Below are 11,000 nucleotides of genomic sequence, written 5' to 3'. Positions count from 1 at the left end.
TCCATTCTAGAACTCAAACTGGATTTGCCAGGCCTGTCAAAACGGCTCATAGCTATGTGTTTGTACATTTATCTGGGAAGATATCAACTAAGGGTAATTGTTCTTCCTAGATGCTTTCTTTACCTCAAACAGCAATACTTCCAAAGTTTTAATGAAAATGTGGACAATTTGGTGAAAACCAAGTGACTTGTTTGTTTTAGCATGCCAATGAGACTAAGAAAATAAGTATTTTAATTATTGTTATTGATTATAAAAATCAGAAGAAAACAAACTTCTTTGTCCAAAGACATTTCTGCAAGTGAAATTGTCTAAAAAACTGACAGCTTGCCTCCTCTTTTAACCACTAAACCATAAGAAATGTAATACCGTGGGCAAACACTTGAGCACTGTCACCTGCACAAGTCCCCAGCGCTGTCACCCCATCAAGGCCACAGATCAGGGTGAGGAGTTGGTGGAGGGAGACGGCTTCGCACTCAGCGTCTTTCCTTCCTGGGTCAGAACTCGGTCCCAGCTGCTCGCTGTCTAGTCTTCTGGGGAAGCAGAGAATTCTTCTGGGGACACGACACACTTCAGGTGTTAAGAATGTCATCATTCTTTTTTAAACAAATGTTAGATCATGTGACGCACTTCTCAGGACAGGAGGAGCCGCCTCAAGAGAAGGCAGATCTTCTCCAGGAGCTGACGGTCATCCAGGGAGAGCAGAGTCAAGGGCTGCAAAGCGCCAGCCAGCTCCTGCTCTCGTCTCATGGACACCTCGGTCACCACGCGCCCATGCCCAGGCCGTGCCCCCCTCAGCCGTTCCCATTGTAGCCTCAGAGGCCCGCGCATGCGCAGAACCAGCGCGCAGAGCGGCAGAGGGGCCGGCGAGCTGGAGAGCTGCGTGACGCGTGCACCGGAGGCAGGGTCCCTGGTGCGGAGGTGGCGGCTGCGCTGGTTTGTGTGTGGGGATTGGCAGTTTCTGGATCCTTCCTCCAGGATTTTCAGCGCTGTGGAGCTCTCCTTTCTGCAGTGTGGAGGAGCGCTGGGCAGGAGGCGGCGCCGAGGTAGGCGGTGGGCGGTGGGCGGCGGGCTCCGCGAGGAGATCTCCGCCGCTGATGGCGGGAGCGCGGTGTCGGGGGCGGCGGATGGGGACGGGGCTGCTGGCGGGCTGCCTCAGGCGGGGGAGCCAAACCTCTGTCCCATGGAGGAGCAGAGGAGCGTCGCCTGGCCGGCGGGCCCCTTTGCCTTGGCGGGGCCCCACCTCGGCAGGGCCTCCTGCCCACCCAGCAGAGGTGCAGGGGGCGGCAGGGAGTCGCCTGCCCTCTGTGTGCGCCCTTGAGTTCGCGCTCCCCCAGGACCCTGTCTAGGCCAGGTCGCGACATCCCGGGGTGAACACTTTCCTTCAGAAGATGGACTGTGGTCAGAGCTCCTCTGCCTGACTCCGCTCAGGCTATTGGGCTCCTCATTGCGTTCTTTAAACAAATAAGCGTTCCTACTTCCTTGGGACCACCTTTATAGAAAAACCTAATCCCATTAATGGTTTCTGATAATTGACTCTATATTTGCAAGGCGAACTTTGAAGCCTGTGAATTGTTGTAAACTGCATTTAATGACAGGAGCTTAAAACAATCCTTGGTGCAAATTATGTAACTTCCTAATAATAACTCACCTTTGGTTAAGATAGATTGATGACTGATCAATTGATGATTGACATAATGTGTATGGAATTTAGGTTTCAGTGGAAAGGTTTTTCTTGGCAGTTGGTGCTAAAATTAAAATCGGATAAGGAGGAGGTTTTTAGAAGTAGTATGTAGTGTGTGTTTTGTCTCCGTACTCATTTAGAATCGTAAGAATTTAGATTTGGAAAGCCCATAGAACAAGAATTTTGAAATTTTGATTTGACTGACATGGTGAAAGGTCAAAAGGCCAAATACGGTAGGATTTCATTTATATGATATTCTAGAAAAGATAAACCATAAAGAAAGACAACAGATCGTTAGTTGCCATTAGTTTTAATATTTAGTTAATTATTTAATAGTTTAATCATTAGTTTTAATATTTCTGATTAAAAAATACATTTTAATGATAACATCCTAATTATGTTTTTAGATGATTACAGAAGTTAATAACCTATTAAATTCTGCAGTAGGAACAAATGACTTGTTATTGGTGTCTTTGAAGTGTAAGTATTGGTGGTACTGAAATTTTTAACTAAGCTTTTTGGATTCTGAACTACTGGTTTTTTTACTAGATCATGTTGGACATGGCATATTACAAGTTTCAAAAGGCTCTTTAAATTATTGTAGCAGGCTGAAGCTATTAAATTGTAATGTAAGAGCTTTATAGATGAAACAGGCAAAATACAAAAAGCCATTCATCATTTTATCTTTGTTAAAAAATCAAGTAAATCTTATCATATACATGAATGACTTTTGGCTAGACAGACCTGAACTTGACAAGATGGACTCATTAGTATGGGGAACTTGTTTTGGAATGTTAAAATAGGAGAAGATATATTAGTTTTACCTGAGGGTGACCTGAGTCAATATGGTGGGTTTAGCTGCTTATATGCTCTTTCTGAGTTACGATCTTGATTAAAAAGCTGGTCATAGACATACCAAGAAATTTGGACCATTTTATGTATCAACATATTAAGAAGTCCTATTTCTCTGATAGTTTCTGATTTCAGGGTGTCTGGGAAGAACAGTTTCTGAACATAGGTACTTTGGAATATAATTTTTGATAGTTGGCTTATTGAATCATAGAATCGTGGAGATGGAAATAATTTTAGTGGTTGTAGAGCCTAAACTCTTCATTTTCCAGGAAATGGAAAGTGAGGTTTCTTAAGTCATCCATAGTCTGACTGCTACTTAGTGACAGAGTTGGAAGTAAATGCTCGGATGCTTGTCTCCAGATTCTTAGTACAGTGCTCTCTGTGCTGTATACATACTATTAAGGAGACAAACTAATAAGTTGCCTTCTCAGATCATATATGTAGCCAGCAGGGTTGATTCTTTCCCATATGCATTTTTTCCTTTCTTTTTAAAGTAACTACTAACTACAATTAATTCATTCTCCTACCATGTCTAATGACTATCCTTATGTGTGTCTCCTCGAGCACACATGGATTCCCTAGAATGGACACCTGCCTGTGAGTGGATTGCTGGGCCAAAGGCTGATGTGCATCTGCAACTTGACGAGCTGCAGCCAAATCATCCTCTGAAGTTTTAACAATTTCCATTCCCACCAACAGTGTATGGGTCATCCTTGCCCTGGGAATTGTCAGATTGGCATTGTCAGATTTTTAAAGGTTTGCCAATCTGATGGGTGAGCAATGATGTATTTGTTTTCCTCTTGTTACAACTGTTTTGACAAATGCAGAGAGCTGTGCCACTACCACATTCAATATACAGAACAGTTCCAGCACCCAGAACTCCCTTCAGCTGCTCTTTTGTAGTCAACTCTTCCCCCACCCTTAACCCCTGGAGACTAACGATCTGCTGTCTTTCCCTATGGTTTGTCCTTTCTAGAATATCATATAAATGGAATTCTACAGCATTTGGCCTTTTGAGTCTGGATTCTTTCATTTAGCACAATACATTCATTTTAGTGTTCATCCATGTTGTTGCCTGTATCAGCACTTCCTTCTGTTTTATTGCTGAATGTAGTATCCATTGTATGAATGTACCACAGTTTATCCATCCAGCAGTTGAAGGACATTTGAGTTATTTTCAGTTTTGTCTTTTTTGACTATGAATAAAGCTGCTATAAATCTTTGCAAACAAGTTTTTGTGTGAACATAAGTCTTCTTCTCTTGGGTAAGCACTTAAAAGTGGAATTGCTGGGTCACATGGTATGTGTATGTTTAACTTTATTTTAAAAACTGTTTGTGTAGCAAAGTCATGGCCCACAAATGTGTCTTAATCCCTGGAACATAGGAATATATTAGTTTACTTGCCAAAGGTGAATTAAATTTGCAGATGGAATTAAGGTTGCTAATCAACTGACTTCAAAATAGGGCAATTATCTTGGATTATCTAGGTGGGCCCAGTGCATCACAAAGGCCCTTAAAAGGGAAAGAGAAGCAGCAGAGTAGAAAAAGATGCAACAAGGGAAGCAGGGCCAGAGAGATGCAGAGTTTCTGGTTTTGAGGGTGGAGGACGGGGGCCACAGCCTAAGGAATGTGGTTGTCTCTAGAAGCTTGAAAAGGCTAGGAAATGGATTAACCTTTAGAGTCCCCCAAAAAGAACCCAGCTCTGCCAACACCTTGATTATAGTCCAAGGAGACCCGTGTCAGACTGTTAACCTACAGAACTGTAAAACAATAAATCTGAGTTGTTTTTAAGCCATGAAATTTGTGCTAATTGGTTACAGCAGCATAACAGACTCCACTTTAAAACTGTTTTCCAAAGAGGCTGAACCACTTTGTGTTCCCACCAGCAGTGTAGGAGTGTCCAGTTACTTTCCATCCTCATTAACACTTGGTATGGTCAACCTCTTTAATTCTAGTCATTCTAATAGGTACGTAGCAGTATGTCAATGTGGTTTTTATGTGCATTTTTCTCATGATTAATGACATTGAGCATCTTTTCATGTGCTTATTTGCCATCTGTGTATCGTCTTTAGTGAAGTCTCCAAATCTGTGCCCATTTTAAACTTGGATTTTCTTATTGCTGAGTTTTGAGAGTTCTTTATAGTCCTGTCAGATATGTGATTGGCAAAAGTCTTCTTCCAGTCTGTGGCTTGCCTTCTCCATCCTCTCACCAGTGTCTTTGGAAGGTCTGTGTAATGTAACTCGAGAGGCTCCACATGAACTTGTCTTCCTTCCTTGGGAAACAGAGTGAGGTTGGAGCACCTGAGTCCAATCAGACGTTGATCAGAGTTGGGGCCGGGTCTCACTTTTAGTAAACCCAGCCCTTCCGCTTTCCCCTGTTCCTGTTTGCTGTGCTCCTCTCCCTCTGGTTCTAAGTCTGGTAGATCTCTGTCTCTTCTGGTTTGGGAGCCCACAGAAAATTCAGCTACTCCCTTCAGATATCTCAGCACAGCTCTCCAGCCTCCTACCTTACATCGCTTCACAATATGGCACATTCCCTGAAGGTCAGACTAGCAGTATGTTGGACTTAGGCCACTTCCACCACTTCTGGACGTTTCACTTTGTTTTGTGGAAGCTTTTGGCCTAGTTCCTCAGATTCCTGTGCGGAACCAAAACTTAGCACATGTGCTGTGAGAAAGAGCAGTTGTGTGTTTGCAAGCCCTCAGGTTTCCTCTGCCACACCAGTCCTGCAGAATCACTACAAGTTTGGCTAGTTTCTCTTTTCCCTAGCCGAGGCTCTGACTGAGCAAGCCAGATCCTCGGCAACCAGCTAGAATCAGAAAACGCCTCCAGGGGAAAGAAAGATAAATATCCTTGCTCACATAAAAGACTTTTTCTTCTTTCTGGAATTTTAGTTGGTTGATTCTGAAGTTGTCTGATGCTCTAAAAATATATTTATAATTTATCTGCCTGTGTCCAGTTTTGCAGCAAGTGTGCTTTCCTGTCCTAGTCTCCTCTAAAACAGAAGTTCCCTTGTCATTAGTTTTTAACTCCATCTGTTATACATTGTCAATATTATTATTGTTTGGTAAAGTCATGCTTTCAATGATTTATTCAGATGTTACCCTTTTTTATCCTCACGATCCATTTTTACCTCTTAGCAGTTCTTCTATCAGTTTCTTTCTTCTTAAAGTATATTCTTTTTCACTTTTTAAGTTTTTTCCTTGAGGAAGATTAGCACTGGGCTAACATCTGTGCCAGTCTTCCTCTATTTTGTATGTGGGTCACCACCATGGCATGGCTGATGAGTGTTGTAGATCCACTCTTGGGATCCAAACCCACGAACCCAGGCCTTGGAAACGGAGCGTGCTGAACTTAAACCACTACACCAGGGGGCTGGCCCCCTTAAAGTATATTCTTTAGAAGATCCTTAATGAGCATTTGTTGGTGGTAATACCCTTAGTAAATGTTTGCATAAAAATATCTTTAAGTCACCCTAGTTCTTGAGGTATGGTTTGATTGGATATACACTGAAAGTTCTTTTCTCTCTGTACCTGGAAGATTTATTCCAACTCTCTTTTGCCTTCCATTGTTAAGAAATGTATCATAGGTCTAAATGTAAGTCTCTGTAAGTGTTCTGTTCCTCTGTGGAGCTTTGAATATCTTCTTTTGTATTTAGTGTTCTTTGGTTTCCCTGGATGGATCTGGCTCTAGATTTTTTTTTTTTTTTTAGTTGTGCTTGAGATGTATTCAGCTGCCTGAATCTAGAGTAGGAGTCTTTTATCAATTCTGTAAATTACTGTTATTATGTCTGAATATTCCTTTAAATCATATATATATTTATATTATTTAATTCAAATATATATAAACATACTTATACATATTCATTATATAGTCATTAAATATATATTTATATTATTTAACTCAATATATTATTCAGTCTAGTGATTTGTATTATTCAAAAAATATACATATATTATTTATATATGTAGATTCCTGTACTTACTGTTTGTACTGGGAGAAACACAGAAGAGATAGAAACAGACTGGATTAGTCTTATCTGAACTCCTATCACGTAGGACTTGAATCATTCAACAAATGAGCCATTAATGGCAGCTATACCACTGGGATCACTTCTCCTTCCTTACCATCGCCTCCCCTCTCTGCTCCCACTCTAGTTCCAGGGCAAGTTACCTGTGGCTCCTGAGTGCTGCTCCTTGGCCTGAAAGGCCCTTCCTTCACCCCATCCACCCTGTGAGCTCACCTTACCCTTCAAGACTCGACTCCAGTGATGCCTCCTTGGGAAGCCCTCCCTGACGTTCTATCTCCCCAGACCTGCTCTGGGCCACCACCCTGCCTCCTGCCCACGTCCATCACTGCCTGGCACCTTGCTGGGCCCCCTTGTCTGGACTTCATGTCCAGCCCAGCCCCTCAGGAGGGGAGGAAATGCTTAGGCTCAGGGCAATGGAGCAGATTCCTGGACTGTGGTGACACTGCCCACCCCAGGAGAGGTCATTCTTTGGGCCTCTTCCAGCTTGGGCCCAATGCAGCTCAGGGGGAGCCAGGACACAGGGAGGCTGGCTCTGGGCTCAGCAGATCACAGGGTGGGCCTAGGGAAAAGGCACAGGGGGCCACACAGAGGGGCTCGGGACAAAACTCCAAGTCGACAATACCCTTGCTAAGGGCGGCAGGGGCCAAAGGAAGCTGCACAGGCCACAGGAAGTGCTGGCGAGCCTTTCATCTGCTCAGAGAGTCCCAGGGCTGGATAGAAGGAACTCAGGAGGCCCATCTGAGGTGGAGGTCACCTCGGGGGCACGCAAGCAGAAGCTGAGGGTCCCACAGCAAGTGGAATCTGAAGAGGTGACTCGCAAACTCCTTGCGGCTCTCATGTCTCCGAGTTGGAAGTCAGTCCCCTCAGTCACAGCCTCTAGCTGCCCCCTCACAGGGCTGTGCCTCTCAAACACCGCTCCCAAGGAGAGTGGAGGCTGAGGGTGAAGGCAACCTCCTACCCCTGAGAACCGTTGTGATCACAGCCTCCCGCAAGGGGCCAAGGATGATGAGCAAGGGACAGAGGGACTGACCCACATGACTTCCCCTCGGATGCTGAACATGCTTGTGATTCACCAGGCCAATCAGTATCTGTCCCCATCCTCCACTCCTCTCTCCCCAAAAGGACATGTCAGTGTTTACTATGACATCCACAGACACATCAAGGGCATCTGGGAAGAATCATGTGTACATCTGGAGAGAAGGGAACTGTGAAAACCAGTAATATCTGCATCCATGTGTGCAGATACCTACATCCACATACAGCTGTCACATTCCTCCAGCAGCCCTGGAATACTCTGCAATCACGCTGGCAGATTTTGGCACATGGTAGCCAAACCAACTTGTGGTGTCCCCAAGTGCCACCACTGCTGGGGCCTACCATGAGGGTGGGAGGAGGCAGGGTGCCATGCCCCATCTCACAAAAGTCTGGCTGGTGTCCAGGAGGGTCTCACAGCCTTCGACAATCATGCCCCCCATGGCTATGTTTTCCTGGATGCTCTCTGTTTCATTTACTTCATTGTGCATTATCCTGTGGAGAGAGAAAATGTCAGAGACAGGCTGCCCCCACCTCTCAGCGAGAAGGTAATGCCAGGCCTCTGGCCAGACCTAGGAAGAAAGCCTAGGATTCTCAGGTGGATCCTGTGTTCACAAAGGGGGAGAGAGCATGCATATTGAATGCCTGCTCTGCCGGGCACTCTAGGGGCATGATCTCCCATCATCCTTTTGATAGCCCAAGGAGACAGGTGTTGGAAATGTAAATGGAGATTAATAGCTAGAAAGCAGGTCTGATTTAAAAGTCTGAACCACGTGGAACAGAGATGGCAAAACTGGGAGGACAGGAGTACTGGAAACAACCTTTCTTCATTACTCTGATCTCCACACCACTACTGGGCTTATCTCCATCCATAGAACTCCACCCACCCATCCTTCCTCAGGGCCTTTGCACTTAATGTCTCCACCCCTCCCCCAATGCACTTTATGCAGTTGCTTCCTTAATGTTCGGGCCCTGGAATGACTTAGTTTTGGAGCACCTGGCAATCCAGCTGGCTCACGGAAAGACTGACTCCATTAGGCTCCAGCACGTCTTGGGGGGAGCAAGACACACCTTGCCCCTTAATCTAGAAAGAAGGACAACTCTCTTATTTGTCCTGTTCTGACTGCCGCAACACCCCTCCTCCAGGAGGTGGCGCCATTTAACTGCTTTTTAAAAATAGCATTGGCGGTGGGGCCGGCCCCGTGGCTTAGCGGTTAAGTGTGCAAGCTCTGCTACCGGTGGCCCGGGTTCGGATCCCCGGTGCTCACCAACGCACCGCTTCTCCAGCCATGCTGGGGACGCGTCCCACATACAGCAACTAGAAGGATGTGCAAATATGACACACAACTATCTACTGGGGCTTTGGGGAAAAAAAGGAGGAGGATTGGCAATAGATGATAGCTCAGAGCTGGTCTTCCTCAACAAAAGAAAAAAAGGAGGATTACCATGGATGTTAGCTCAGGGCTGATCTTCCTTACCAAAAAAAAAAAAAAATAGCAGTGGTTGGAAAAGAAGCCTGTGAGTTACCAACTTTGCTAAGAGCCTTGGTGGGTTTTCAGGAGTCTTAGGAGGTTAGTAATCATGTGGGGAGGAGCTTCTGGAGAAATTACCCCACCTACTCCAAGAAAAGCACAAAACCTCTTATTTGTCTGCTGATGCCTCAAATTCTACAACCACGACCAGATCACCAAGAGGGCTGGTTAATGTGTGTGGTAGTAGACACTGTCCAGTTTAACCCTCCCAGCAATGAGAGATGACACTGGTCGAGCTGGATCTCTAATTAATGAACTCAGCGTGATGAGCAAATTACTGGGCCCCTCCGACCCTCAGTTTGCTCACCTGTAGAATGTCGGAATGAGGATGGAAGAGAATGCATTTCACTTGCTGACCTCAGGCCCAGCACATGGCAGGCGCTTGAGTAAAGGGCCGTGATCGCTGTTGCTAGTATCACTGGTTGCAAAGGTGTTATTATAAAACTATTATTATCCGTTGTTTTCTGGTTATCAGACTGGGGCATGGAGATGGGGTCTCTTCCTTAGGAGCCTCAGTCTGTCTCTCCCAGCAATGCTCTTCTCAGCAGCCCAGGCCCTAGCCCTCTTCTGGAAGGGACGGGGCACAGGGAGGCACCTTTCAAGGATATGCTAGTTCCCTGGATAGGGATTCATATTTGGAGGTGAGCAAAAGTAAGCAGAACCATTTCTTTTGACGAGGGTGGGGATTTTGCTGAGGAGGGCTGTATTTGCTACAAACAAGGGGGCGATCCCAGAGTAGCAACAGTAGTTTCACTGTTAGACAAGTGCCAGCTGCAGCTGCTCAGGACTCCTGCCAGCCCCAACTGGAGTTTGTGCTGAGAGCCACACCGTCCAGGCAGCTGGGGAGGAGTTCCCAGGGCCACAGGCTCCCGGGAGAACTGGAAGTGACGACCTGGGTTACAGTGAGCCCAACAGATGAGATTCAGGAGAAAAAGCGGGACAAAGGCCAGAGGTAGGAGAGACCCAGCCCCAGGCGAGGAGTGTTTCTGAGCACAGCCAGAGAGGGTTGGTTATATGATGGCTTCAAGCCTGGCTGGGAGCTTTCCTCAGTCCCCCAAGGAGAGAGGAGCATGAAAGGGCTGCTGTCAGGGCGATGGGAAAACTCACTTCTGTGCCATTAAGGTTGTGTTCAGGCCAGATGCAGGTGATCAGGTGGAACAAAGGATGAGTAGGCTTTGGGAAAGGGGATCAGAATCTTAGGATAAATGCCTTGGCACCCATGTGCCTTCCTCGCAACTGCCCGCACCGGGACAGGGCATCCCACAGGGATGAGGAGCCTCGCTGGAGCCCCAAGTCTTCTCCTTGGGGAAGTGTGCAGGATTTGGCTCCTTGGGGTATGAGAGGACTGGGGTCCCCACCCCACAATGGTTTCTGTTAGTCTGCAATCACGCTCTGATTACATCTGCTCCCTGAATGAACCTCCTCTCCGGGGCCTGTGCTCTGCCCTAGTCCAGCCTGGTCCTCCCACTGCCAGGCTGGGAGACATGGCCCTACTGGCTGCCTTTTGCTGGACACGGGAAGACATTTAGGGCACTGAGTGGTTGGCAGGGCTGGGGACTGTACCCCACATGCTGCAGAACCACACTCCCTTGCAGCTTCTGGCAGCCCATCACTGCGTATGAGGCTGCTCATCATCTCTTGGCCTCCATAAGGTGCAGACCTCAGGGCTCAGCTCTTGGTACGCACCTCGTTCCTGCCTAAACTCACTCCCCTGGTGATCTCACCACTCATGTGACTTTAAATACCACCTCTGACCTGATGGCTCCTGAATGGCTCACTCCCTTACACTCCAGACCCAAACGCCCTCCTCCCTTCTTGTCCTCTCCACCACTGTTGTCCATCTCAAGTTCAACACGCCCCCAGTAAAGCTCCA

General features: G+C 46.5%; 1 long non-coding RNA gene across 1 annotated transcript; it reads left to right on the top strand.

The window, feature by feature from the left end:
- The first annotated feature begins 226 nt into the window (after nt 1-226).
- On the top strand, nt 227-3,764 carry LOC147915752 (uncharacterized). Its single transcript, XR_015553758.1, has 2 exons — nt 227-1,043; nt 2,089-3,764. It is a non-coding gene; the product is annotated as an uncharacterized LOC147915752 (long non-coding RNA).
- The last annotated feature ends 7,236 nt before the right edge of the window (nt 3,765-11,000 follow it).

The sequence above is a fragment of the Ceratotherium simum genome, chromosome 12, assembly GCF_057802395.1.
Source record: "Ceratotherium simum simum isolate JZ-2026a chromosome 12, ASM5780239v1, whole genome shotgun sequence".
Taxonomy (NCBI): domain Eukaryota; kingdom Metazoa; phylum Chordata; class Mammalia; order Perissodactyla; family Rhinocerotidae; genus Ceratotherium; species Ceratotherium simum.
This window is presented reverse-complemented; position numbering and strand designations above follow the sequence as displayed.